Source organism: Odocoileus virginianus, chromosome 23, assembly GCF_023699985.2.
Source record: "Odocoileus virginianus isolate 20LAN1187 ecotype Illinois chromosome 23, Ovbor_1.2, whole genome shotgun sequence".
NCBI lineage: Eukaryota > Metazoa > Chordata > Mammalia > Artiodactyla > Cervidae > Odocoileus > Odocoileus virginianus.
In genome coordinates, this window is record NC_069696.1 from 38,550,785 (window position 1) to 38,576,694 (window position 25,910).

Sequence of the window (25,910 nt, forward strand, 5' to 3'; positions counted from 1 at the left end):
TGGGGATCAAGAAATGTGCCCCACATTAAAAAACCCTGGTATCTTTTATCAAATGTGAACATTGTCACATAGCCCCCAGGTGACAGAGTCAGATTATTCAAGGTGCTGACTGTTTAGCCAGGTCATGTTTCTAAAATCAAAGGAGTAGTTTTTATTGGCATCATCATGTTGTAGAGAAAGATGTTCAATCTTGTCTCTCACTTTAAAAAACTTGATGAGCACCTTTATTCAACAATGAGTGTTGCTCAGGTTGCAAAAGCAGAGTTTTGCTCGGCCCATCTCTTTTAACTGCTGCTGAAAAGACATCTGCTCAGTGGCCTTGGTTTGATTGTGCTTGCTATTTTCTCCATTTCTCTCAATGCTGAATGAAGATCAGGAGGTATATTGTTGCCTGCCAGCTGCTTGGTGAACAAGCGTGAGGGCTGGCATTCCTGAGCTAGTGCCTCCATCCATGGAGCTGTGCCCTCCCCTGCCGCCCATAGGGTGGCTGAGTGTCAGTACTGATCCCTGTGTCCCTTTCCAGCCCACATCGTGACTCACAAAGTTACCATCAACTTAACCTCCAAAATTCTCTCTTGCAGCATCAATGCTGAGTGATGAACAGGACCCAAATGAATCACAGAGCACATTTCCCTTATATATGTACAATAACCAAGCTTCAGGTGACAGAAGAAAATCCAACTGTAAGTACTTTAATAAATAAGGTGCATTCCTGGGGATATAGTAAAAAACCACAGCTTTTTATTTTATTACTTGTCTTCCTCATCCCACAGGTAGCTCCACTCTCTGGTTTAAGACGGCTGCTCCACCTCCTGCCACTGCATCTGCTTTCTAGCCTATGAGAAGTGTAGAAAAACAAGAGAGGTATACATCTTTCCTTTTGAAGGCATGAGTGGGAAATTGCACAATTCCTCTCTGTTCTCATTTCATTGGCCAAAATCCAGTCACAGGACCATTGTCACCCTGCTTATTTAACTTCTATACAGAGTACATCATGAGAAATGCTGGACTGGATGAAACACAAGCTTGAATCAAGATTGCCAGGAGAAATATCAATAACCTCAGATATGCAGATGACACCACACTTATGGCAGAAAGTGAAGAAGAACTAAAGAGCCTCTTGAGAAAGTGAAAGAGGAGAGTGAAAAAGTTGGCTTAAAACTCAACATTCAGAAAACTAAGATCACAGCATCTGGTCCCAAAACTTCATGGCAAATAGATGGGGAGACAGTGAAAACAGTGACAGATTTTATTTTTGGGGGGGTGGAGGAGGGGCTTCAAAATCACTGCAGATGGTAACTATGGTCATGAAATTAAAAGACGCTTGCTCCTTGGAAGAAAAGTCATGACCAACCTATACGGCATATTAAAAAGCAGAGACATTACTTTGCCAACAAAGGTCCATCTAGTCAAAGCTATGGTTTTTCCAGTAGTCATGTATGGATGTGAGAGTTGGAGTATAAAGAAAACTGAGCACCAAAGAATTGATGCTTTTGAACGGTGGTGTTGGAGAAGACTTGAGAGTCCCTTGGACAGCAAGGAGATCCAACCAGTCCATTCTAAAGGAAATCAGTCCTGAATATTCATTGGAAGGACTGATGCTGAAGCTGAAACTGCAATACTTTGGTCACCTGATGCAAAGAATTGACTCATTGGAAAAGGCCCTGATGCTGGGAAAGATTGAAGGCAGGAGGAGAAGAGGATGACAGAGGATGAGATGGTTGTATGGCATCACCGACGCGATGGACATGAGTTTGAGTAGGCTCCTGGAGTTGATGATGGACAGGGAAGCCTGGTGTGTTGCAGTCCATGGGGTCGCAAGGAGTCAGACATAACTGAGCAACTGAACTGAAGTGGTTTATTTAAAAAATGAAGAGACCACTAGTTGTCCCCCAGTATCCCCTCTCCCCTTCTTCTACAGTACTAATAGAAGTTTTGCTGAATATGACGCACATAGCTGCCAAGATAAAGACTACATTTCCAAGTTTCAGTTAAGTTCAAACTCATGTACATCGCGTTGGTGATGCCATCCAACCATCTCATCCTCTGTCTTCCCCTTCTCCTCCTGCCTTCAATCATATCCAGCATCAGGGTCTTTTCCAATGAGTCAGTTCTTTGCATCAGGTGACCAAAGTGTTGCAGTTTCAGCTTCAACATCAGCCCTTCCAATGAACACTCAGGACTGATTTCCTTTAGAATGGACTGGTTGGTTCTCCTTGCAGTCCAAGGGACTCTCAGGAGTCTTCTCCAACACCACAGTTCAAAAGCATCAATTCTTTGGCACTCAGCTTTCTTGATAGTCCAATTCTCATATCCATACATGATTACTGGAAAAACCATAGCTTTGACTAGATGGACCTTTGTGGACAAAGTAATGTCTCTGCTTTTTAATATGCTGTCTAGGTTGGTCATAGCTTTTCTTCCAAGGAGCAAGCATCTTAGCTCTATGCTTTAGTCTACTTACTTTATTTTTTTGGTTGTACTGCACAGCATACAAGATGTTAGTTCCCCAACCAGGGATCGAACCCATGCCCTCCATAGTGGAAGCATGGAAATTTATAGCTGGACCACCAGGGAAGTCCAGGCAGTCTGTTCGTTAATTCAGTGAATAGCATTGACTGCCCACGGGGGTGAGGATGGGACAGTGAACAAGACAGCAAATATTCTGTTTCTTCCAGAGCTCATACTAATATGTGAGAAGAGCAACAAGAGAGGGTCTCAAGGAAGGCATGGTCAACTGTGCCTAAGGTGGCTGATGGGACAAATCAGAGGTGAGTAAGGGCCTGGTGACCTAGACAAGGAGTGGAGAAGAGGGGCAGAGACTGACTGAAGGGGCCTCCTAGAGAGGAGCTGAATTAGGGTGAGTGAATACAGACAGTTCTTTGGGTATTTTTTCTTTCTGTAGAACAAAAAAGAGAGAGAAGTGGGAGTGTGAAGTCAAGACAGGTTTTTTAAAGATGGAGAAATACAGTATGTGTGTGGTAATGGGAATGATCTCAGGGGAAAATGAAAAATGAAGATGAAAGAGAAAGATGGGGGAACATGCTAGAGGAAGATCCTTGAGGAGATGAGAGGGATTGGGATGAGGGCACAATGGAGCCTTGGTCTTAGAAAGAGTGACATGGGCATTGGTGGAGTCTCTTCTGATAACTCCTGAATCCTCAGTGAAGAAAAGGAAACGAAGTCAACATGTGACAAGAAGCCTCCAGGAGGGACAAGATGGCTGCCACTGTTGTCTCCAGCATCATGCCAGCATTTCAGGCGGGAGGAAAGGGGAAGAAAAGTGAAAGAAAAGAGATACCTTTCCTAGAAACCCACCTGCTGCTTTCTGCTTCAATCTTATTGATCAGAACTGAATCACAGGGCTACCCCTAGCTGCAAGGGAGGCTGGGAAATCAGGAATAGGATTCTCAAGACCGGTTGAGAGGAGGGCACACTGCCTCATCAAATGCAGCCAGACCTCAGCTAAGAGAAGGAAGGGGGCTTGCCTGCCATGCCCTCCCATGCCTGTGCCAAGGTCTGCTGTTTCCTGCCCCCCAGGGGTTTGTGCATCTCTAAAGAATGCACAGGCAGCCACTATGCCTGTGTGATCATTACAAGTCTTCTACATCATTGGCCATTAATTTCATGGACCACAGCTCCCAACTCCAATAGTGTTATTTGATAAAAGATAAAATAGTTTTGCCAATAGCTTAACCTGTTTGCTCTGACTTGTCACTCACTGTGTGGCTGCCTTTATAAGGGTCCTGGTGATAGAGTGGTTTGCACCTGGCTTTTCTGTGGGGCCGGCCACTTAGAATAATGCCTCTGTGCTTCTGGTCTCTACTCTGCCGTTAGTGATGGAAGCCATCAATTTTGTACTGGAAAGCTTTATTTCGTGCTTGTTCTAGAAACACTCCAGTGGTTTCCCAGAGTGATGCTATGATTGTTTTCTAGGGAAACAGATGTGAAAACTTCAAAGGCTCCTACCGACCACTAGACAACCTGACATGAGAGAACCCGCACTGGTTGTAGCTATGACACAGATCCACTGGCAGGTACATGGGGTCGTACTTTCTATTTTTACTCATTGTCTTTGCTGGTGCAAAAATCATACCTCTTCAAACCAGAGCATTCAAATCAAAAATCCCAGTCACTGATTAGGGTTATGTCTTATTCTAAATTATAGAATTTTAAAAATATTTTCATCCCTAGTTTCATGTTTCAACAAACCATTTTTCATGTTCAATCCATTTTGTTCTTTGAAGCTATAATATGGCACAAACATGTTTGAGAGCTTACTACATGCCAGGCACTATACTAAGTGCTTTATATAGATTGTGGCAGTTTTAACGTGCTTCCTTTTTTTTTTTGACACTCCTCCTGTGAAGAGCCGGAATTTACATCCCTTTCCTTTTAATCTGAGTTGGACTTACTGATTCATTTATCACCAGTAGTAGGCAGTAAAAGTAACGCTTTCTGATTTCCAAATTCAGGTGCAAAAATGCCATGCAGTTTCTGCCTGGTTCTCCTGGGACACTTATTCTAGAGGAAGCCAGGCACCAACTCCACTGATTCTGCCATGCTAGATGTGGGCACCAGCTCCAGCAGAGCTGCCAGACTCCAGTGGGCACCAGATGCCAGCTATGTGAGTGAGCGATCTTGGACATCCAGGGCAGCCCAGATGATGCATCAGATGACGGCAGCCGCAGCTAGCATCTGACTGCACCTGCGCAAGAACCCCCAGTGAGAACTGCCCAGCTGAGCCCTTCCAGAATTCCTGACCCACAAAAGTGTGAACAGAATAAAATGGTTGCGTGTGCATTTTTTTTTCACCGCTAGAGATTTTCAGCAGCAATAGTAACCAGAAGACATAGAACTCATTTCATCTTGATTTTTCAGATAAAGCAATTGAGCCCCAGAGAGATTAAGCAACTTGCATCCATTTTCATGGCAAAGATAAGAGATGAGTGCAGGCAGCCTGATTCTAATATTCTGCCTCTTGACAATAAGAGAGGGGAGGAAGCAAAATTAACCAATAAGCAGGAATACACAAAATGTTAAAGTGTGCCAGCCAGGCTACAGCACCTGCAAAAAGTCACAATATTCCACTTCAAAATTGCAAAATGGAAGCGAATGACATTCCTCCAAATTTTCCTCTTTCATCGGAAAACTCCCAACTGCCCAGGGAGGTCAGGGTTTCAGACAAAGGTAAAGTCCAGACCCCTCAATTCTTAGTATCAGGCATGGGAGCACTGGAGCTTCCTGGCAGAAAATATTAAAGCCATAAAATTAAAGGAAATAAAATTGAACTGTTGGAAGCACCTTGGAGTTCATCTCATTCAATCTTCCACTTGGAGTAAAGCAAGGAAAAACCCTGGGAGAGCAAAGCTCAATACAGTGGCCTGAGCAGCATCAACAGGAGGCTTATGATTAATGTGCAAGGAACCGTAGAGGAAATATGGCAGGGTCAGATCACTGGGTTAGGATGGTCACTGAGGTCTGGGGACCGGGTCAGCTTCGTGGGCATGTAACCTGTGCAGTCACCTGGGCCCCCTGCCTTAAAGGAACCCACATTCCTTAAAGGAACTGAATGCTCTGCATTGCTGTCTTGAAATTCTTAATACTTTTTGAAAAGGGGGTTCTGCCTTTTCATTTTTTACTGGGCCTCACAAATTATAGAGTTTGTCCAGGCTGTGGAGGTCTCAGAGCTGGCTCAGGAATGAGCATTTCAGCAGGAAGAATGGGACAGGCAAAACCTGGGGGCTAAAAAGCCCAGAATCAGCTTGGGAAGCAGTCACTTGCCCAAGACCATAGTCAGGAAGAGGCAGACAAGGAATTGGACCTGGTCTCGTCAGACTCCAAGGCTCATGGTCATAAACACTTTGCTCTTTTGTTTCCTTGGACAGACCTGACACCTGAGCTGCCCTCCTGACTATTCCGACAGTGGTGGTCTTCTCTTCCAGGAAGCCTTCCTGGATTATCTGGCCCATCATCCTTGCCATTCCCCTCTTCCTTCATCCTTCTTACCTGCTGAGTCTGTGCCAATCCCAAAAGGGCTTTGTCTTCCAAGAAGCCTTGGCCCAGTGCTCTTGCTGCAGACTTCATGTAGATTTCATGGTGCAGTCTTTCTCACCTTCCCTTTCTTAGAGCTGGGCTAAAATTCCAAAGAACTGATAATGGTTCACTGGTTCACTTTCCTCCCACCACTGACTCTGGCACAAGCAGCTTAGCTTCTCCCAGCCTCAGTTTACCAGTTTGTTAAATGGATGCAGACCTCACATTAACCACTGGTCATGTACCTCCTCATACACAGCCATGTCAAGAACATCAAACCTCTGTGCTCTTCTGCCCCGCCCATGATGCAGACCAATCATGAGAAAACTTCAGGCACACCTGAATTGAGGGACATCCTCCAAAATACCTGAGTGAAAGTGAAAGTGTCAGTCGCTCAGTTGTGTCCAACTCTTTGTGACACCAAGGATTGTACCCACCAGGTTCCTCTGTCCATGGGATTCTCCAGGCAAAAATATTGGATTAGTTTGCCATTCCCCTTCTTCAGGGGATTTTCTTGATCCAGTCCAGGGATTGAAACTGAGTCTCCCTCATTGAATGCAGATTCTCTACCATCTGAGCCACCAGGGAAGGCCCCAAATACCTGAGAAATATCCTTTGATTAAAACTGTGAAGGTTTAGAAAAGGAAGGAAAGAATGAGATGCTGTCATAGGCTAGAGGGAACTAAGGAGAAGCATGAATGAATGCAGTGTGGGATCCTGGATAGGATCCTGGAACATTAGTGGAAAATGGGTGAAACCGAATGCAATCTGGAGTTTAGTTAGTTGTAATATATTAGAAAAGACCCTGATGCTGGGAAAGATTGAAGGCAGGAGAAGGGGACGACAGAGGACAAGATGGTTGGATGGAATCACTGACTCAATAGACGTGAGTTTGAGCAAGCTCTGGGAGATGGTGAAGCACAGGGAAGTCTGGTGTGCTTCAGTCCATGGGGTTGCAGAGAGTTGGACACTAGTGAGCAACTGAACAACAACAGCAATACATCTGTGCTGATTTCCTAATTTTGACAATGTATTGTGGTGATGTGAGATGTTACCATCAGGGGAATTTGTGTGAGGGGTATACAGCTATTCTCTGTGCTAGATTTGAAGCTTTTTTTAGAAATCTAAAATTGTTCCAAAATAAGATGTTTATATACATAAGAAGAAAAAAAAAAAAAAACCTCAAGGAACCTGTACTGCTGTTCTTCCTTTGTCTGCTCTGGGTCCCTCCCCCTTTCTTCTGCTGACAGGTCCTCCTCTGGCTACAGGGGTGGGGGCACCTGACCCAGCCCGGACCATTAATCTGCCCTCATCACCCTGGCCACTGTGGTTGGTTCAAGGGGTAAACATGTGACCTACAATGGACCAATCAGAGTCCTCCCCTAGAACTGTGCTGCTTAGAATTGAACGACCTTCCCATTCTTGCCATGAATCTGTCAGGCTGTTAGCCTGGGGTCTCCTGGTTGCACTGAGTGGAGACTGTGGCTCAGAAGAATTAGTTGCCGAGAGAGAGAGAGGCAGAGAATGTAGATGGCATTCAAGATGGCCTCCTCCTTCTCACTCTTCCTCAGGGAGGCCTTTTATGAGAGCCGGTATATCCTCCTTTGAGTTTGTCAGTTCAAACTGGGCTCGGGTTGGGTTTGTCACTTGCATCCAACGAGTCCTAACATAACATCCTATCCAGTTGTTGTGGAGATTCGATGGCATTTGTATATAATCTGGCTCATGGTGAGGGATATTTTTTCTTCTCCAGGAAGTCTGGGGCCTGCTGTGAACTGCGGTCTGTTTGGTTAAGGCCCTGACACTTGCCTTGCTCCCCTCCCGCCTTAGGCATACAGCTTAATACCAGCCCAGCTAATACCACATGACTTCTCACCTCTGGCCCTGCTCCTAGCCTCCTCCTCTTGGTGCTGTGAGCTGTTTTTTTTTTGTTTTAAATTTTTGGTTGTGCTGGGTCTTCATTGCAATGTGTGGGCTCTCTGGTTGTGGCATGCAGGTTTAGTTGCCCCGTTACATGTGAGATCTTAGTTCCCCAACCAGGAATTGAACCCACATCCCCTGCATTGGAGGGCAGATTCTCAACCACTGGATCATCAGAGAAGTTCCTGGGAGCTGAGTTTGAAGCTGAGTTTAGGCTCTGCTCTGGGAAGGATATAAGGGAGGAGGAAATGGAACTTAACCTCTGGCAGCAAATTTCCTCCTCAGAATTGGATGGGGGGAAATCCTAACACTGGCCTGGCCAGACCGACTGAAATCAAGGTGAAGCTGGGTGTTTGAAAGCCACAGTTCGTCTAGTGCTTGTTCTGAGAATGAACTGGAGGAACTGTGGAGACTGGAGTTCCCCGGGCCCCAAGTGAGAGGTGGGCGGGGGAGCAGGAGATGTGAGGGGAGGTTTCAGAGAAACCGCAGGCAGAGCAATCAGAAGGATTTGAGTGAGAAAGGGCAGAAGTCGCTCTTTTATCTCAGGTCTGGGCTGTGGGCCAGAAAGGCAGAGACACCACCAGGGAAATCCAGGGCAGAGTGACTGAGGGCACGCAGCCACCTTGCCCTGGAGCTGGGCTGGGAAGGACCTTGCTCAGCCCGAGGAGGGAGGAGGCAGGTCCTGGCTTGCTGTCCTGAGCCTCAGTTGCCCCTAAGTCCTGTCCTGGCCATTTCATGCCTCTGTGGCTTGTTCTTTCCAGGGGTTCTGCCTGCATGCACCTCCCCACCTGTCGGGCTGACAGCTAGAGCATCTCTCTCTCTCTTTTTTGTTTTGCAGTAATTAAAAATTTTTATGCACTTTAAAATGGTTACTTTCCATTCACAGTTATTACAAAATACTGGCTTTATTCCCCATGTTGAACAACACACCCTTGAGCCTCTCTTATTCCCAGTAATTGTACTTCCCACTCTCACACGTCTCTATTGCTCCCCCCCACCCCCCACTGGTAACCACTAGGTTGTTATCTATAATCAGTGAGTCTGCTTCTTTTTATAGTCAATAGTTTGTTGTGTTTTTAAGGTCAGAGCATCTTTTCTTTTGTGAAGTTTTCCTTTTGCCCACCTTCCCGCTACCTCCGGCCCTGTCTCCAGGACAGTACTGACTTCACTTGCCTTTCTGTTCCCATGCATTTTCTTTCCCTATCTGCTTACTCTTCCTTCCTTTGTCTGTTCACTCAGGCATGAGCTTGATCATTGTATTCAACAAATATTTTTGGATTGCCGGCTGCATGCCAGATCCTGAGCAAACCAAGGTGAATAGTGAGGACCCTGCCCTTGTGTCTGTGGCAGCGACAGGGAGAGAGGGGCTAGGTTTAAGTATATTTTGGAGGCAGAGCTGATAGGATTTGTTGATGGATCAGTTCTGCAGGGAGCTTAGGAGACATCAAGGTGGCATCTGGGTTTGAGGCCTGAGTAACATACATCAGCCATTCTGCACAGAGCTTGGGGAACACACAGTTACTCTAACCCAGACCCACTCTCATACCTGGATTCTAGACTGATGGAACACTGGGTATAAAGGCAAGGTGCTATCTTGCTTAGACTATCCTAAGAAACCCGTAGTCACAGCACTGTTCCATCAGCAGGAAAAACTGGATGAGCTGCAGTGTTGCCTCTTGTTTGCTGTGTGATCTTGGTCAAATCGCTCAGCATCTCTGAGCCACATCAGTAAAACAGGAATAACAACAAAAATACCTTGTAAGATTGCTGTCATTTTTCACTGAGACTGTAATTCATGGGGAACACTTGGCATCCAACCTGAAAGAGATAGTAAATGCTTCCATTTCAAGCTATTATTATGATTCCAGGTAGAGTGTGGCCAGGTTGCAGAAAACTCCAGACGCCGGTGTAAGGAGCTGGCACTTTACCCGGTGGAGTCAGAGCCTGGACATTTTTGAGCAGAGGAAGAACACAGGGAAAGCAGCCAGTCAGTGCCTCTCCAGTCCCTGCAGCATCCAGAGCCTTGGAGCCGGCCTCAGGCCAGTGGTGATAGCCCAGCCACAAGGCCAGTGACCTCCAGCTCCCAGAGCCCTCCAGCTGCCCCAGTTCTGGACCCAGGCAGGAGAAGCCAGTTCGACCCCAACCCCCAGCATCCCTCTGGGCAGAGCCAGATAGATGGTTTAATAATGCGGCTGCCTGGCTGACCTCGTGGCTGCTGAGCCAGCTGAGACCCATGCCCTGCACCCCCCTCATAAGGATGCATGTGCACTAAGTTGTTTCAGTCATGTCTGACTGTTTGCAACCCTGTGGACTGTAACCTGCCAGGCTCCTCTGTCTTTGGGATTCTCCAGGCAAGAACATTGCCATGCCCTCCTCCAGGGGAATCTTCCTGACACAGGGATCGAACCTGTATTTCCTGTGGTTCTTGCATTGCAGGTGATTCTTTACAGCTGAGCCACCTGGGAAGCCCCCACATAAGGATGCTTAGCCCCAAATGATGACACCCCCATGGTGCAGGGCTTGGAGGCCTTTGGCTAGTGGGCAGCAGACAGCAGGAAGGTATACAGAGCCCCAAGCATTCCCACCACCCCCTCCAGCTTTCCCTGGTAGGTCTCAGAGGAGACCTCTGGCTCAGAAGACTGGAGGAGGTGGTCTGTCACAGGGCTGCAGTGCCTGTGAACTATGCCTGTGTTAGAGTGGTCTTCTGAGTCTGACCCCTCACCAGTGGATGGGGCCACTTATAAGGACCCTCCCCAGCACATGTTGTATCTTGGGAGGGCCTGCACACCCAGGGCACGGAACAGGTCAGACATTTTGGGGTCTGGGAGTTGCTCACATTCTGGTGGAGGCATCTGGTGTTTCAACAGGGGTACTCACATTCCTTCCCTGCCCCAGGGTGTGCTCCAGGCCTGCTCTACCAAGACTGGCAGGGAGGCAGGCTGTCCAACCTCACCCCCCAGCTCCAAGCCAGGCATGTTATCAGCAGCCCTAATGAGGTTCCCTGGGGCCCCTCCCATAACTGGATTTCTGAATCAAAAGGTATCCACCTGGACATTTCAAAATACCCCCAGGGTCTGGTCTTAGCCTCTGACCCTCACAGACACCCTCTCATGGGGGCCACACACCAAGCCACCCTTCATTCTTTCCTGGCTTCATCAGGAATTTTATGTACATTCTTCAAGCCCCATTGACCTTGAGTTGCCCTTGATTCTTGGAGGATGATAGACCCAGACCTAATCTTATGGAATTAGATTCTCCAGCTCCTGTATCCACACTCCCAGTTCTGTTTTCACTCTTGCTAGTCTGAATGCAGAACATGGAACCTCCTCAATTTTCCTGAATACAACTGATCAACCTCAAGCCCACTGACCTGCCAAGATGGCTCCTGACGCTACCTTCCTTCTAAAATTCACACCTGGGTCGTCCCCTCCCACAGTGAATAGGGCAGACCTGTGTACCCAATAGGAATTGTCCTAAATGTCAGTGTGTACCTTCTGGGGACAGGTCATGTGAGAATGATGGCTTCCTCCCTGTTCTCGCTCTGAGGGAAGCAGCTGCCATGCTGTGAGGACACTCGAGCAGTCCTGTTGAGAGGATCATGTGACTAGGAACTGAGGCCTCTGGCCAACAGCCGGCTCGAACTTGCCAGCCAAATGAATGAACCATCTGGGAAACAGGCCCTCTAGGGCAGTCTTCGGATGAGTGCAGCCCCAGCCAGATACTTTGACTGCAATCTTATGAGAGATCTCAGGCCAGAATCATACATGCATGCTAAGTTGCTTCAGTCGTGTGCAACTCTTTGCGACTGTATGGACTGTAGACCACCAGGCTCCTCTGTCCATGGGATTCTCCAGGCAAGAATACTGCAGTGGGTTGCCATGCCCTCTTCCAGGGGATCTTCCCAGGCCAGGGATCGAACTCGAGCCTCCTGTGGCTCCTGCTTTGCAGGCGGGTTCCTTACCACCAACACACCAGGAAGCTGAAGCTGAAATCATTCGCTGCCAAATTTCTGACCACAGGAATTGTGAAATAATAACTATTCTTTTGCTATCTGAAGCCACTGAGCTTGGAGGTAATCTGTAACACAGCAATAGATGACTTATATGATAAGCATGTAGACTTTGCTGAAGGAAGTGGTGGGGAGAGGTGGTAAGGGAGGCTGAAGTTGGGGGAGGGGCTTGTATGGCTGAAGTGTGTGTGTGCTCAGTCCCTTAGCTGTGTCTGACTCTTTGCAACCCCATGGACTGCAGCCTGCCAGGCTCCTCTGTCCATGGGTTTTCCCAGGCAAGAATACTGGAATGGGTTTACTCCTCCAGGGGATCTTTCCGACCCAGGGATTGAACCCATGTCTCCTGTATTGGCAGGTGGATTCTTAACCAGTGAACCCTCGGGAAGTCCTTATATTGCCAACCTTCCCTCAATTGCCAGCTCCAAATCCTCTCATCCTTTTTATGCCCATTAATAGTTGCTCCCTAACCTCTACCTTTAACCTGGCACACCCTTACCTGTCACAGTGCCCAGCAAAACAAAATGCCCTCAGCTAAGTGGCCCCACTTTCCCAAGAAGATAGCCCACATCTATCTCTTTATATTCAATCTGGGACGGTTCCATGGTGGACAAGAGGCAGGGGTTTTAGTCAGGGAATTTTCATCATTTGTCCTCTGGATTCTGAGTCTCATCACTGGTTCCTGTTCTGAGTGATCATAGCCCTTGGTTCCAGCATTGGAAGCACAGCAGAAAATCTGATTTTTGGTCTGGATCCAAAATAGGGATATGACACCCCATACACGGTCAGTGTGTGTGTGTTTCTCTAAAAGAATCACTTAACCTAATTTTCTTAGCATCAACTCGAAATGCTATGTAGACTGAGTGAAAAAAAAAAATTCACCTAAGTACAGAGGGTAGATCTTGTTATTCACCTTAAACAGCCCATGAAGCTTTTTTTTTTTTTTTTTTAGCAATTTATGGGTTCTTCACACTCTCACTGCTCTTTTCTCTAAGCCTGCAGAAAGGAAGATCTTCCAGAAACAGGTTCTTGTGGTGATATGGCCAGGGCGGTGGGGTCATTTGGGTGTGAGCCACATCTGGTCAATTTAGGGCTCTTGCAGATGGGCTGTGAGGGGCAACTCCCAGGCACTGCCAGAAGATCCTACGGTCTGGGATTCAGAACAGGGGGCCAGGCAGCTGGAAATGCCTGCACCTCATCTGGCACTGAGGCTTCTGGAATGGTTCTGCTGTAGCCACAGCAAAACTGCTGTGGCTTTTCCCGTCCATACATCACTCTAGTCACAACTCAGTTAGCCCAGCTTGGGGCTGGGGGAGGCACCTTGGCTCAAATTCTTCCAAGACTGTACGTGGTAGTGGGGAGAGAGGAACTTGGGAGGCTGGTGGGAAAGGGGAGAGATGCTGGGTTCCCAGAACAAAAAATCCCTAATGTTCATTTTATGAATTTTTAAAAAACTTTGTGACTTTTTAATGAGAATCATTTATGTTAAGGGCCCTGCACAGTGCCTGGCTCTGAGTCAGTCCCATACAAGCTAGCTACTATGAGAGAGGTGTCAGCATGAGAAATAATTTGGGGGAGGACACATGTGAGAATGAATAATAATAGGATTTGATGGTGCTGTTATTAAAACTTGCACAGACTGTTCTGGGAGCCAGTGGAGGAAGAAGTACCTTGGTCAGCTTAGCTCAGGGCTGGTCAGGGAAGGCTTCACTGAGGAGGCAGACTTTGAGCAATACCTGATGACAGACTAGAACTGGACTGGTGGGGAAGGAATAGGAAAGTAGGAAAATCTTACAAGTTGAGGGAACAGTATGCTCAAAAGCAGAAAGGTGTGAAGAGGTGAGAGATTCATGGTATGTTCTGGAAAGAGCAGGCACTGGTATCTGGGATCCAGAGCATGTGTAGGATGATACAAGATGATGCTGGAAAGGTAAGTAAGGGCTTGATGGCTGAGGGTCTTATTTGGGCAAGGCAGGAAGTTTGGGTTTTATTCCTTAGCAGGGAGGGTGTACCATTCATCTCTGTGTCTGCACCCAAGGCAGACATCACCAATCGATCATGATACTGTCTGCAAAGGAAGTACCCAGGTAGCTGCTGTCAATCACTTGGCATCATCATGAAAAAAGGAACACACTTCATCCTTGCATGGGCTACTGGAGAGTTGAAATAGGTGGGTGATGAGGGAGGTTGTTGCAGGTGTTCAAGTGAGAGATGATAAGTCCTAACCTAGGACAAGGACCATGGGGGTGGATTTGTTGCTGCCTGCATTTGTCTCCACCTTACCTGTCCAGCTAGAGATTGCAAGCAGTGGATTCATCTCTACCCCCAGGCCCGGTCAGGGAACTCAGGGTCCTGTGTGTGTGTGTGTGTGTGTGTGTGTGTGTGTGTGTGTGCGTGCGTGTGTGCGTGTGTGTGTGTGTATTAGCTCTGTCTGGGCTCCATTGTAGGGAGAAAGGTGTTGTACTTCTGGACCTGTGCTAACCCACAGGGTTTGCCACTAGCCACATATGGCCATTTAAATCTAAATTAATAAAATAAAAATTTTAAATGCAGTTCCTGAGTCCCACTAGCCACAATTTCAAGCACTCAATAGCTACATGTGGTTAGTGGTTACTGTATTGGATGATGCAGATATATAATCTTTCCACCACCACAGAAAGTTCTATTGGACAGCACTGGTCTAGAGAAAGCTTAGTTGGGTGTCCAGATCATGTGAACCACCATGACCCTAGTTAGCCTAGGTCAATTCCATCTTCTACCTGGTGGCAATGACTAAGTTAAGAGCCTGATAGTCTTGCCAATTTATGTTTGCCTGCTAAGGACAAAGCCTCTGAAGGGAGAATCTTAGAATGGACTCAGAGCTTAAAGTAATCTCAGAGCTAATCCACCAGACTTGGAGCTTCCAAGGGGAAGGGAGGGCCCTCGTGGTGACTCCCAGCACTGTGCTGGAGACAGGGCTGCTTCTGTTACTCTCATATCACAAAGGAGGAAACTGAGGCTCAGAGGGGCTTCCCAGGGGGCGCTGGTGGTAAAGAACCTGCCTGCCATTGCAGTAGACCTAAGAGACACGGGTTCGATCCCTCGGTGGGGAAGATCCTCTGGAGGAAGACATGGCAACCCGTTTCAGTACTCTTGCCTGGAGAATCCCATGGACAGAGGGGCCTGGTGGGCTACAGTCCATAGGCTCGCAAGGTCAGACAACGACCAAAGCCACTTGGCACACGGGGGCACGAGGCTCAGAGAGGGGTGTGCCTTGTCCTTTGGCAGAGGCCTAGGAAAGTCACGCAAACTGAACCAGAACAGACTGTTTTGCTGCCTCGTATTCCTTGGAATCATTGCTGAGGTTTTTGGGCCGGAGCAGAATTGGTGGACCTCCTCCAGCGACCGCCTCTGGCAGGCCTCTGCACCGCAGAGCCGCCGCCATAGGGGTAGATTGGGGGAGCTTTCTGCTGTTGCTCCCTAGATCCACCAGAGGGCGCAGAAGCTGTTGTGCGTCCGCCTGAGGTGGGCGGTGAGGCGCGAGTCCTTCCTTCTAGCAAGGAGTCTGGGCTGGGACCCTGCTTCTCGCCGGCCCTGTGCAGGGCCATATGGCCCATGTGGTCCCTGACCTCTAGGAGAGCTCAGTTTAAAGGGCAGAGACAACGTAATGGCTTCTTTGGGTCTGCAGCAAGGGGCCTTGAAGGGTGGGTAGGAGTGTGCCAGCCAGCTTGGAGTGCAGTTGTGGAGGGCAGAAGTGGGACGCCCAACAGTTTGCTCCTACTTGGAGAAACCGTGACCTCGGTGGCCTAATTCTCAGAGCTTGTCTGCCCTCCTTGCCTCATCCTGGACCTGCTTTTCGGTTCTCAGTTGACAGAATGGAGGAATTTCTGAACAGATTCTTTATGCTCTAGTAACACCTAAACTCCGAGGAGTTCCTCACACACAACAGGTGATCTCATGCCCCTGTGCCTTTGCATATGATGTTCCCGCAGTCTGGGACATCCTCCCCCACCTTCTTCAGCTGACCAACTCCTACTCATCCGTTGATTCAGCTCAGGCAATGGCTTTTTCCAGAGAGTCTCTTCCATTCCTGGCCTGGATGAGATGCTTCTTCTGGGAGTTCCTGCTGCCCATTTTGCTGTGCACGACTTGAGGACTGGCATTGGCGCATGCGGCCCCATAAAAGTGAGACGCATAAGGCCTGTCTCGAGCAGGGCTTCAGCCAGTAGGTTTGCAGGCCCCAGGGGCTGAGGAGGGGCATGTTTCTTTCTGCACGGGAGGGACATAAGCCAAGTTTTCTCACTGGGTGCTTGTGTGCCCAAGTGTGTGTGTGTGTGTGTGTGTGTGTGTGTGTGTGTAGGGTGGGGATTATAGGCCCCGCATGCCAGAGCTTCTTCCTGCATCTCCTCCCTCTGTGTTTACGTGGGGGACGGTGGCTAGGGAGAGGCTACGGCTCGAAGGCCTTAGGAAGCATCTCTGGGCTGCAGCAGAGCCCAGTGCGCCTCTGGCCATACTTCTCGAGGGCTGGGGAAAGGTAGTGAGCGCCGCCCAGAGTCCTGGCCCAAGGACAGAGAGACCTGGAGCCTCGTAGTGCTGTCCCTAATACCAAGCTGGCTGCTGACCTTGGGGGATTCCCTGCGCTCCTCAAGCCTCAGTTGTCTTGCCTGTAAAATGGGGACGCAGCAGCCACACTCCTCCAGTTGCCAGGGATTGAGCACAGGACCGACGATCGGGAATGGGGTGTGAGGGGGCTCCACTGCTGGGGAGGGGGGAGTCCAGGGGCTGCAGGCGTCTTCGGGAGGGCGCTGGGGGGCGCCGCGCACCTAGGGAGGCTCGCCCCGCCGTAAGTTTGCCTCCAGCTGTTGAATGCGCCGGGGGCGGTGGTGGGACCGGGTCCCCGCAGGGTCAGCGGGGCCGGGGGCCAAGGCGTGCTCAGGACTTAGCCGTCTGCGGGGCCGCGGCTGGCAGCCGCGGAGCCCGGCGCGGCCCCCGCCCGGCGGGCGTGTGTCTGTGAGCGTGCGTGTGTCCGCGGCGGCATCGAGCCTGGAGAGGGGGCGGGAGGGGTCTCGCTGCGGCGAGGCCTGCGGAGGGCGCGGGCGCGGGCGGCGAGGGCGGCGGACAGCCCGCGGCCGCGGCCCCTGACGCACGCTGCGCTCCAGCCCCCTCCCGGGCGCGGGCTCCGGCGAGGCAGAGGCGCGAGGCGGGCGGCGGGGGCTGCGCGCACCCGGCGGCGGCTCACAGACACACCGGCCGCGCCACAGACACACACCACACACCGAGCCCGCCGGGCACCGAGCGCACTCGCACTCGCCCTCACACTCCTGCGCAGGCCCCGCAGCCGGCGCGATCGGAGGCGGTGCTCGGCCCGGAGCCCGGCAGGGGCCGGAGGTGAGTGAATTCCTTCGGATCCGAGCGCCCGCGGCCGGCCCAGACGGTGGGAGTGGGCGCTGGGGCCAGAGGACACCCGCTCCGCCATGGGGGTGGGGCTTGGAGGAGGACCCAGCCGGGGGAGGATGAGACGGGGAAAGCCACCCCCGGCGCCTCCTGGGTCGGGGGATCCCCGTGAGACGCCCCCCGCCTCCGGGGAGGACCACCCTGTGCGGGGCTGGGGGTGGTGGACGGAGGCGGGGTGGGAGGACAAGGAGGACGGTCGGTGAGGTGAGCAGTTTCGGGGCTGGTGCAGAGGTTTGATGGTGGACGGTCGTGCCAGCCAGCACTACAGCGAGCCTCTCTGCCCCCATCTTTGCGATTCGGGGGCCCTCGCACCCCTCTTTCAGGGAGTGGTGCGGGGGTCAAGGAATTCATCTTCTAGCTGGTAAGGGGGAGTTGATTGGTGCGGGATGACAGCTGAGATGGGGGGGTGGGAGCTAGGGTGGGGCTTTACTCCCCTTCCCCGCAGGAGGGCGATGGTTTGGTAAGAGGACCAGCTTTGGGGAGTGGGGGCCCTCAGGGGGTGGGGACCTTTGCAAAGGCTTTGCCCCTTCCTCTGGTGGCGCTGGTGTGGGGCAAGCAGCGAGGCAGCAGAAATCGGCAGACTGCAGCTCTGGCAGGGCCAGGGCCAATGCTGGTGTGTGTGTGTGTGTGCTCCAACAACTGGCAGAAGAGGGGGGCAGGGGGTGGGTGTGTTGGTTGGTAAGATGATGTGTGCACGTGGGGAAGGATGTGTGTTCTGTGTGCGCACACAAGGCTGTGTGCAGAGGTGGACTCCGCTCTGTCTGTACACACACACACACACACACACACACACACACACACTCTCTCTCTCTCTCTCTCTCTCTCTCTCTCTCTCTCTGTCTGTGGTCCAGCAGAATATTTGGAGGGGAGAGGGCTGTGTGTTTGTCTACGTGTGAGCTGGGGGAGCTTGTGTCCAGGACGGAGGCAGCCAGATTGTGGTGTGTCAGGCGTGCCCAAGGAGGGAGATGACTGGGATGGTGGTGCTGACCCTCGCTGGGTTCAGCTCTGGAGAAACGTGGTACGTGGTACTTGAAGGCACTTTCTGCAGCTCTGGGCTCCCTGCTATGTCCCTTCCACCCGGACCCCTCCCACCCCAGTGCCTGCCTTTGGAGGGCACTTGGATCCCCTTGCCGAGACACAGGTGTTGGACGGGAGAGTGTGTGTGTGTGTGTGTGTGTGTGTGTGTGTGTGTCTGGGCTGCGGCTGTTGCTGTCAGCAGGGCAGGCTGTCGGAGGAGAGAAGGGGGGAGGAGGGGGTGCTGGCAGCACCTGGAGGGATGTGTTGGAAGCTGCCTGCCCCAGGCTACCAGATTTAGTTACGGAGGGACATTTTCATCTGGGGAGCAGCCTGGGGGGAGAGTATTTGCATGTGTCTATGTGTGTGTGCTTGGCTTACACACCTGTTCTCAGAGCCTGTGGGCACCTGTGGGACGTGTCATGTCTAGGCCATCAGCAGGGCATGTGGGTCCACATATATGTGTAAACATGTGTCTGGGGAGAGAAAGGTCTGTGCCTGCATGCACGCACACACACACACACACACACACACACACAGGTGCTGTCTGTAAATGCCCATCCTGAGTGAGCTGTGTACACCAGTGGGAACTCTGGGCCATCGAACCCAGGGCAGGAAGGAAGCAGAGAAACTGAAGGGGGTCTCAGGGGGGTGTGTTTGTGTGACGTCAGTGAGGATCTCTGGGTGTGACGTCAGCTCCAGGTTGCCAGTGACGTCACTAGGACAGCGGTGTGAGAGGTCACCCCCAAGGACCAGGATGATGTCAGTGGGCAGGTGAGGGAGGTGTCACCATGAGGGTATGTGGTTCAGCGGGGTCACCTCCCTGTGTTTTGAGAGGTGAGAAGGGGAGGGGGTGGAGCTTTGGAGTGAGCAGCCCTTCCCAAGAAGCCCCATTTCCTGAGTGGATGTGGGACCCGTTTCCACAAGGCCTGCCCCACCAATGGCACATCTCTGCTACCTCTCCCTACCCATGTCCCCACTCTCCCCTCTGCCTGGCACCCCACCAGTCCCTGCTCTCCACCCCATCCCAGTCAGGCGGCACAGACCTTCAGGTGAGTGTGTTCTGGTGGGTGAACATGTGTGTGTGTGTGTGTGTGTGTGCGTGCGTGTAAGTGCAGGTGACAAACAGAAAACAGTCACAGCGAGGAAGCCAGAGACCTTTGGTTCTCATTCCATGTTGCCGGTCTGTGTTTTGTGATATAGACATTTCCATCATCTCTTTGGGCCTCCAGTTCTCATCTGTCAGCTGGGAGATGGTTAGGGACTTGAGGGGGGAATTACAGGAGACAGTGAGCTTCCGGGGGGCTAGATGTCCAGCACATGGTAGAAGTGAGCCCCGTCCCTTGGCCTTCTGTCCCCCCCCCCCCCCGCCCCACCTAGAGCAGCTGTTCCCCTGTTTTGCTTTAAGTCGAAATTCGTCAAGGGCTTTCTTTTCTCTCCTTGGATCCTCATAGCAGTCCTGTGAGGCTGGCAGGCGGGCTATTGTGTGGCCATTTGACAGATGAGCAAACTGAGGTCCAGAGGGTAAAGTAAGCTATTGTTTCGTTCCTTAGTGAGAACTCCCCTGCTGGTGGATGTGGGGAGACCCCCATTTGATGGGCAGGGCACCTGCATTTAACAGAGGGACAGGGAGCTCTCTGCAGTGGGGCGAGGAGTGGGAAGTGTCAGGGTGAGGAGCCCAAGGCCGGGAGCTCAGTGGCGGAGATAGAGGCCTCCTGACTCGAGTCCAGCGCCTGCTTGTTCTGGCGCCCCAGGAGATTCCGAGGTGGCCCGACTGATCGGAGCGGCTGCGTCCAGCGCCAAGCCTCCTGTAGTGGGGTCGGCCTGGGGTGCTCATCGGGGGCTCTGAGCCTGCTCCCCAGGCTGGTTCCCTGTCCCTTGAGGTCTGGCGGGATGCCTGCTGTGGATGCAGTCCTCGTTCCAGGGACAGCTCTGCTGTGTCCTGGCCGTGTGTGACGCAGGGATCAGCCTCCCCGTCTGTCTCCGAGGTGGCGGCTGCTTGCCTGCCAGGCTTACTGCTGAGCAGGAGAGAGTGGCACCTCCTCGGGCAGTCGGGATGGTACCCATCATAGCTTCTCTCACCACTTCAGCTCCAGTGCCCCCAAGTCGGGCCCTCCATCCTGCCACCCCCCCCCATGTCCCCCACTCCAAAACTGCTGTGACAGCACGCTGTGCAGACCCGACAGCCAGGAAGCAGATTGCCTTGAACCCCAAGTCTCCTTAACAAGTCAGGCCTCTTTGGGGAAAGCTTTAATAGTCCAGGTTAACTCAGTCCTCTGCCTCCTGCTGTCCCAGCCCAATCCCCTATTAAATTTACCTTCTCCTGGCTCAATGAGCACCTGGGGCAGAGGCGCTGTCACTAGCACTGGGGATGGTGTCTGGGAGAGTTGCAATAACAGAATCCCCTCCTTCCCACCACCCCCAGCTCTGCAGACAGCCCCCAGGGAGGCTCTAGAGAGCCCCTGAGGACTGGGGAGCCATCTGAGCAAGCTTACACCTGGGGTGCCAGGGGAAGGGCGCTGGCTGTATGGTACTGCTGACAGCAATAATTATAGTGATAATAATAATGATATTAGCTGATATTCATCGAGCCTGTACTGAGAGCCAGCCCTGGTGGGAAGCTCTTTATAGGCGTACTCGTTGTTTAATCCCACTAAGCCTTCTGCAGTACAGCTGTTATTATTTCTCATTTCCCAGACAAGAAACAGACAGGTTACTGACCAGCTCTGGGCCACACAGCAGCAGAACCATGACTGGAAGACCCATGCATGTACTCTTTGCATTGTTAACCATTAACTGATGAAGCCTTTTGCTAGGGGACCCGGGGCATCTCGGGGTTCCCCTCTCTCTGAGGGACCCCTCAGGGACTCACTTTGCTTGTCTGGAAATTGGGACAGTGACCCTGCTGTAGGGAATCAGTGGGTGTGGCTGCAGGGACAGAAGCGCAGTAAGGCTCCTGGGTCTCAGCCCCTGTGCCCCCTCCCTCTGTATTGACCTGTGACATTCTGGAAGGCAGGTCCTTGCTCCCAGATTCGCCCACAGTGCCTAGCACAGTGCCGGGTGCACAGTGGGTGCTCCCTAGGGGTTCCCCTGGGTAATGGAGGGGATGCTGCTCTAGGATCACCATCTTCCTCAGGCCTGAGGCTGTCGAAGCCTCAGCGGGGCCCCCTGGTCCACTCCTCCTCCCTCTCCCTGTCTGACTTGTGGAAGAGTGGGAGCTCAGGGTCCCCTTTCTGCCTCTTTGTCTCCTTGATGTGTGTCCCGGGAAAGAGAATTCACTTCCAGAAGGTTCTGTCTCTCAATGTACAGGGGGGGTAGTGGTACTGAATTCCTAACTCGGGTTGGTTACATAAGGGAATGACAAGCATGTAGCATTGTGTCTGGCACATAGTAGGTGTCAATTAGATGATTTCCCTCCCCCTTCCCATCTGTCTCCTTTATTCATTCCTGGTTCCCTGGAATGGGGCTTGGGGTGTGTGTGTGTGTGTGTGTGTGTGTGTGTGTGTGTGTCCAGCCTTCTCTCTTTTCAGCCTGTAGTTTCATTCCCTGAAATGCATAGAAATTGTTTTCTAGAGCCAGGCTAGGGGAGCCCGAGGAAGCATGAGAAGAACTTGGGAGCAACATACCTCCCAGCTGGAGTGTATAGAGGGGCTGGGAGGGGAGCAGGGCATGTTTTTGTGGGTGTGTCTGTGTGTGTGTATGTACACTGGTCACCACCTCTCTTGGGCAAGCAGGGAGCCATTCCCAAGGGCCCAGCCTCAAGGCTGACTCAGTTTCCCTCCTTGCCCTGTCTCTATTGCCTCTCTTCCCCTACAGTTCTCCTTGGGTCTGGGAGGAGACACAGGCTGTGGGGTCAGCCTGCCTGCCATCCTCCCTTCCCTGCCCTTGTCATTACCTGGGGCGGATGGGGAGGAGGTCTCCTGTCTGCCTCTCTCACAGTGTCAGCTCCAAACAGGCAGAGACTAGCATGCCCTCAAAAGGTACTTGTTGAACAACTTTCTTTCATCTACCAGCTCCTGAGAATGGGCTGATGTATTTTGTATTCAGTTCACACGCACACACATACACACTATTACAAGGATGTCTCCCTCAGGAATAACTGCTGTGCCTGGGACTCAGACAGGAACCCCCAGAGATGAGTTCCTGTCCTGAGGAGACATGAGACACTGGGATTGTCTGCCAGGAGCCTGGTATGGGGCCTGCACACAGTAGGGCTTGCTTGATGGGCGGTCCCTGTTAGTCTGTGACCTGGCAGACCAGGGACTGGTGCTGAGCCGGCCTTGGAAGCAGAGCCAGAGAGGGGATGGCTTCCGCTTTGGGCACTGCAGAGTCCCCAGGATGGCATGCCCGCTACGAGCCAGGCTCAGGGCAAAACACTGTCTATTATCTTGTTTAATTTTGGCTAGAGGATTGTGGAAGAGGTCCAGCTGGCCTCTAGGGTGGGGGCATGCCAGGTGGAGACCATGTGAGCTGAGGTCTGGAGGTAGGAAAGCCCGGAGTGGAATTTGGGACAATGAGTCTGGACATGAAGTTTGGGGATCAACCACACAACAACGTAAATAACCCTAAAATCAGAGCTAAGAAATCCAGCATTATCCTTTCTGTCAGAGAGGATCAGAGTCTGTGGGTACTTATTTAGATGCAGATCCTCAGGCCCTGCTGGCAGAGAGTAGGGTCGATGGGGAGCCCAGGAACTTGCATTTTTAGTGCATTTCCAGAAGATGAATTCACCCTGTTTGCAGAGTGGATGGCAGCTGAGGAGGCTGCTGCCTATTCCAGGGGATCTTCCGGACTCTCCAACGCAACCTGGTAGGCATCAAAGCCATATCCGATTTACAAAGTGGGCCTGAACACAGAGGAGCTAGGCGCCCTCCCTTGGGTGATACAACATTAAGATCCAGGCCCATACTGACTAACACTGACTAATAACCTTCGTGTTCACCGACTGCTGTTGTAAGCCTGCTCAAGGAGTCCTTCGTCAAACCCTCAGAACGACCCTCTGCATCCTCGCTGTTGCACAGAGAGATGGAGGCAGAGTGTTCACGGCCTCACTGCTGGTAAAGGCCTGAAGTGCGGTGGGGTGGGGAGGAAGTAAGGCTGGAGCGGGCCTGCTCCAGCATCTTGGAAGGAGCGATGCCCTCCCGTCTCTCCGCCTTTGGTGCGAGGACGCGGGTGGAGCTGAGCCTGCGGCTGTGCCTGTGAGCAGAGGCCAGAGGCGGGGGTGGATTGCGGAGCGGAGCTGCCGGGAGGAGGAGGGCGGAGAGCCAGGAAGGCGTCCCGGAGGAGGCGGCGACGCAGAGTCGCGTAGCGGCGGCCCGAGGCGGTTCATCCGGTGGGCACTCTGGCCGAGGCAGGTCCGGGGTCTGGCGGGAGGCGGGGTGTCTCCGCCCAGGGGGCGAGTCCCCAGGCTGGCCCACGCGGTGTACCCAGGCCCCCTACTGGGCACGTGCGCGGCGGTGGGGCTGGAGCCGGAGCAGCCGGAGGGGCGGGGGAGGAGGACGGAGCGGGGGAGGAGGACGGCGGGGAGGGGAAAGCCCACACGGCCTCCGACCCCCCGCCGCCAGTGCGGCAGCAGGGACCCCGCGGGGTCCCATCCCGGCCGCCCGCCGCTCTGCGGAGCCCCAGCCCCGCGCCGCCGGCCCGGCCGGGTTGGCTGGGTTTCCGCCTTACTTTCCTGTGCTTAGAATTTGCAGCCGCATCTCCCGGCGCTCGAAGCCAATTTCACAGCCTCTGGGCTCGGCGCGGTGCGCGCGATTGTAAACCGGCCCGCATCCACGGAAAGGGGGCCGAGGAGGACCCGCCGAGGCCCCGTGTTTTCTATGGGGTGTGTGGGTCAGGTGGGTGTGGGCCGGATGGGGTGCGCCTCCGTGAACTGCCCTGGGAGAGATGGGCGGGGATGCAGGCGTGGCCATGCGTGTGCAGAGTGGCCCCCCAGTGTGAGCCACCTTGGGGATGCCCGTATGTGTTGGCCTGTGTGTGCCTACAGGGGCCCCTGTAGGCTTGTTCGTTTGGGTGTGTATGGGGTATGGTCCGCAGTGAGCAGGGGCCGGTGTGTTTCTGTGGGTGTGTTGACCTGTGTCTATGCAGGGACTCAGGTGTGTTGGTACATGTGCCAGTCGCCAAGTTAGGGCAGACGCCCCCGTGTCTGGATTCTGTAGGCAGCTGGGTCCAGTACCTCAGGGTCTGTGTGTACACGTGTGTCTGCGGGAGAGTGAAATTCTGGGGGGTTGGTTGCTGTCTGGGTGTGACCCATGGGTGCTGGTGTGTGTGTGAGGTTGTAGTGTGTAGCCCATCCCTACAGGGTGTGTCCCATCCCTGTTGGCCACTGGGTGCAGGGGCAAGTGTGAGCCCGGTGGCTAGGGGGAGAGTGTCCCTCCGGACCTGGAGCTGGAGCTAGCTGGCTGCTTCTTTATCCTCTCCGGCTGGGGCTGGTGGATTTGAGGCATCGCGGGGATGGTGGATGGGGCGGGGTGGGGTGGCCGAGTGTGTGTTTCTGTTTCATTGCTGCCGCTGGCTGTCAGCACGCGGTAGGTCTACAATATGTTTGTGAATGGCCGTGTCGAGGGGGCCGAGGTGTGAGCCCCTGCCTGCGGGGGAGGGCCGGGAGTACCATCTGGGCTGATGAGGTGTGGGGCCAGGCAGAGAGGGGCCTCCGCGGGACGGGATGAGTTGTATGCATGTGCACGTGTGCGCGCAGATGGAGGGCAGATTCGGCATGTCTGCCAGGGGGTTTGTGAGTCTCTGCAGGTGGAGGTCAGGCAGGTACGCTGCTCTAAGGGTGTGTGAGCAGTGGGGCAGAGACACTACAGCCGGCAGAACACAGGTGGGGGCCACGGGTGGGTGCCGGTCCTCGCAAAGTTCTGAACAAGAGATGTGCTGGGGGTAGGGGAGGGGTGCTTCTTCCCTGCAGTAGAGAGAAAGAGGCCCAGCTGTAGAAGGGAGCGGGCCCAGTCGGTGTTGGGGTGACTAAGAAGAGGGTGGCGTGGTTGGAGGGGTGTGCGTGGGTATCGGCCATCAGGTCAGTGCAGGGTGCGTGTGGCCATCCCCACTTGGGTGTGTGTCTGTAATGGGAAGTGAGGTGTGGAGCTGGGACCATGACTTGGGAGGACCCTCCAGGCTGTGGGCCCAGCCAGGAGTGAAGGACATGGGAAGGGATGAGGTGGGTGGGAATGGGGGCCCTCAGCTCCCAGAAAATCTCTCCATCTGTTGTTTGCACCTCCTGCCCAGGGGCCACGGAGAGATTGGAAAAAGCCTTGTGGCCCCCGCCCCTCCCCTCCTCTCACCCCTGCACCTTGTGGGGTAGGGTGGGGAGTTCCCATCCCTCCGTCTGGGTCTCGAGCCCCTTCCCCTCCCTGTCTCTGCCCTGTCATCTTTCTGTCTCCATCTCTCTGCTCTCATCGCCCCATCTCTCTGCCTCCATCTCTCTCCATCTCTGCCTCCATCTCCTTCCACTCCTTCCCTCCCTCTTCTCACACTGATATTCATTTGTGGTATATTCGGT

General features: G+C 52.7%; 1 protein-coding gene across 8 annotated transcripts in view; it reads left to right on the top strand.

The window, feature by feature from the left end:
• Positions 1 to 16,865: 16,865 nt before the first annotated feature.
• ELFN2 (extracellular leucine rich repeat and fibronectin type III domain containing 2) overlaps positions 16,866 to 25,910 on the top strand; it is a 57,202-nt gene continuing 48,157 nt past the window's right edge. For 5 of the 8 annotated variants that reach the window (XM_070453927.1, XM_070453924.1, XM_070453932.1 and 2 more), the window contains exon 1: positions 16,866 to 17,329. The gene's annotated coding sequence lies outside the window, so the exon portion shown is untranslated. Of the gene's footprint in view, positions 17,330 to 17,393; positions 17,757 to 23,968; positions 24,247 to 25,910 lie in introns of those variants that run through there. The other 3 variants (XM_070453926.1, XM_070453930.1, XM_070453928.1) reach the window with 2 other exon arrangements.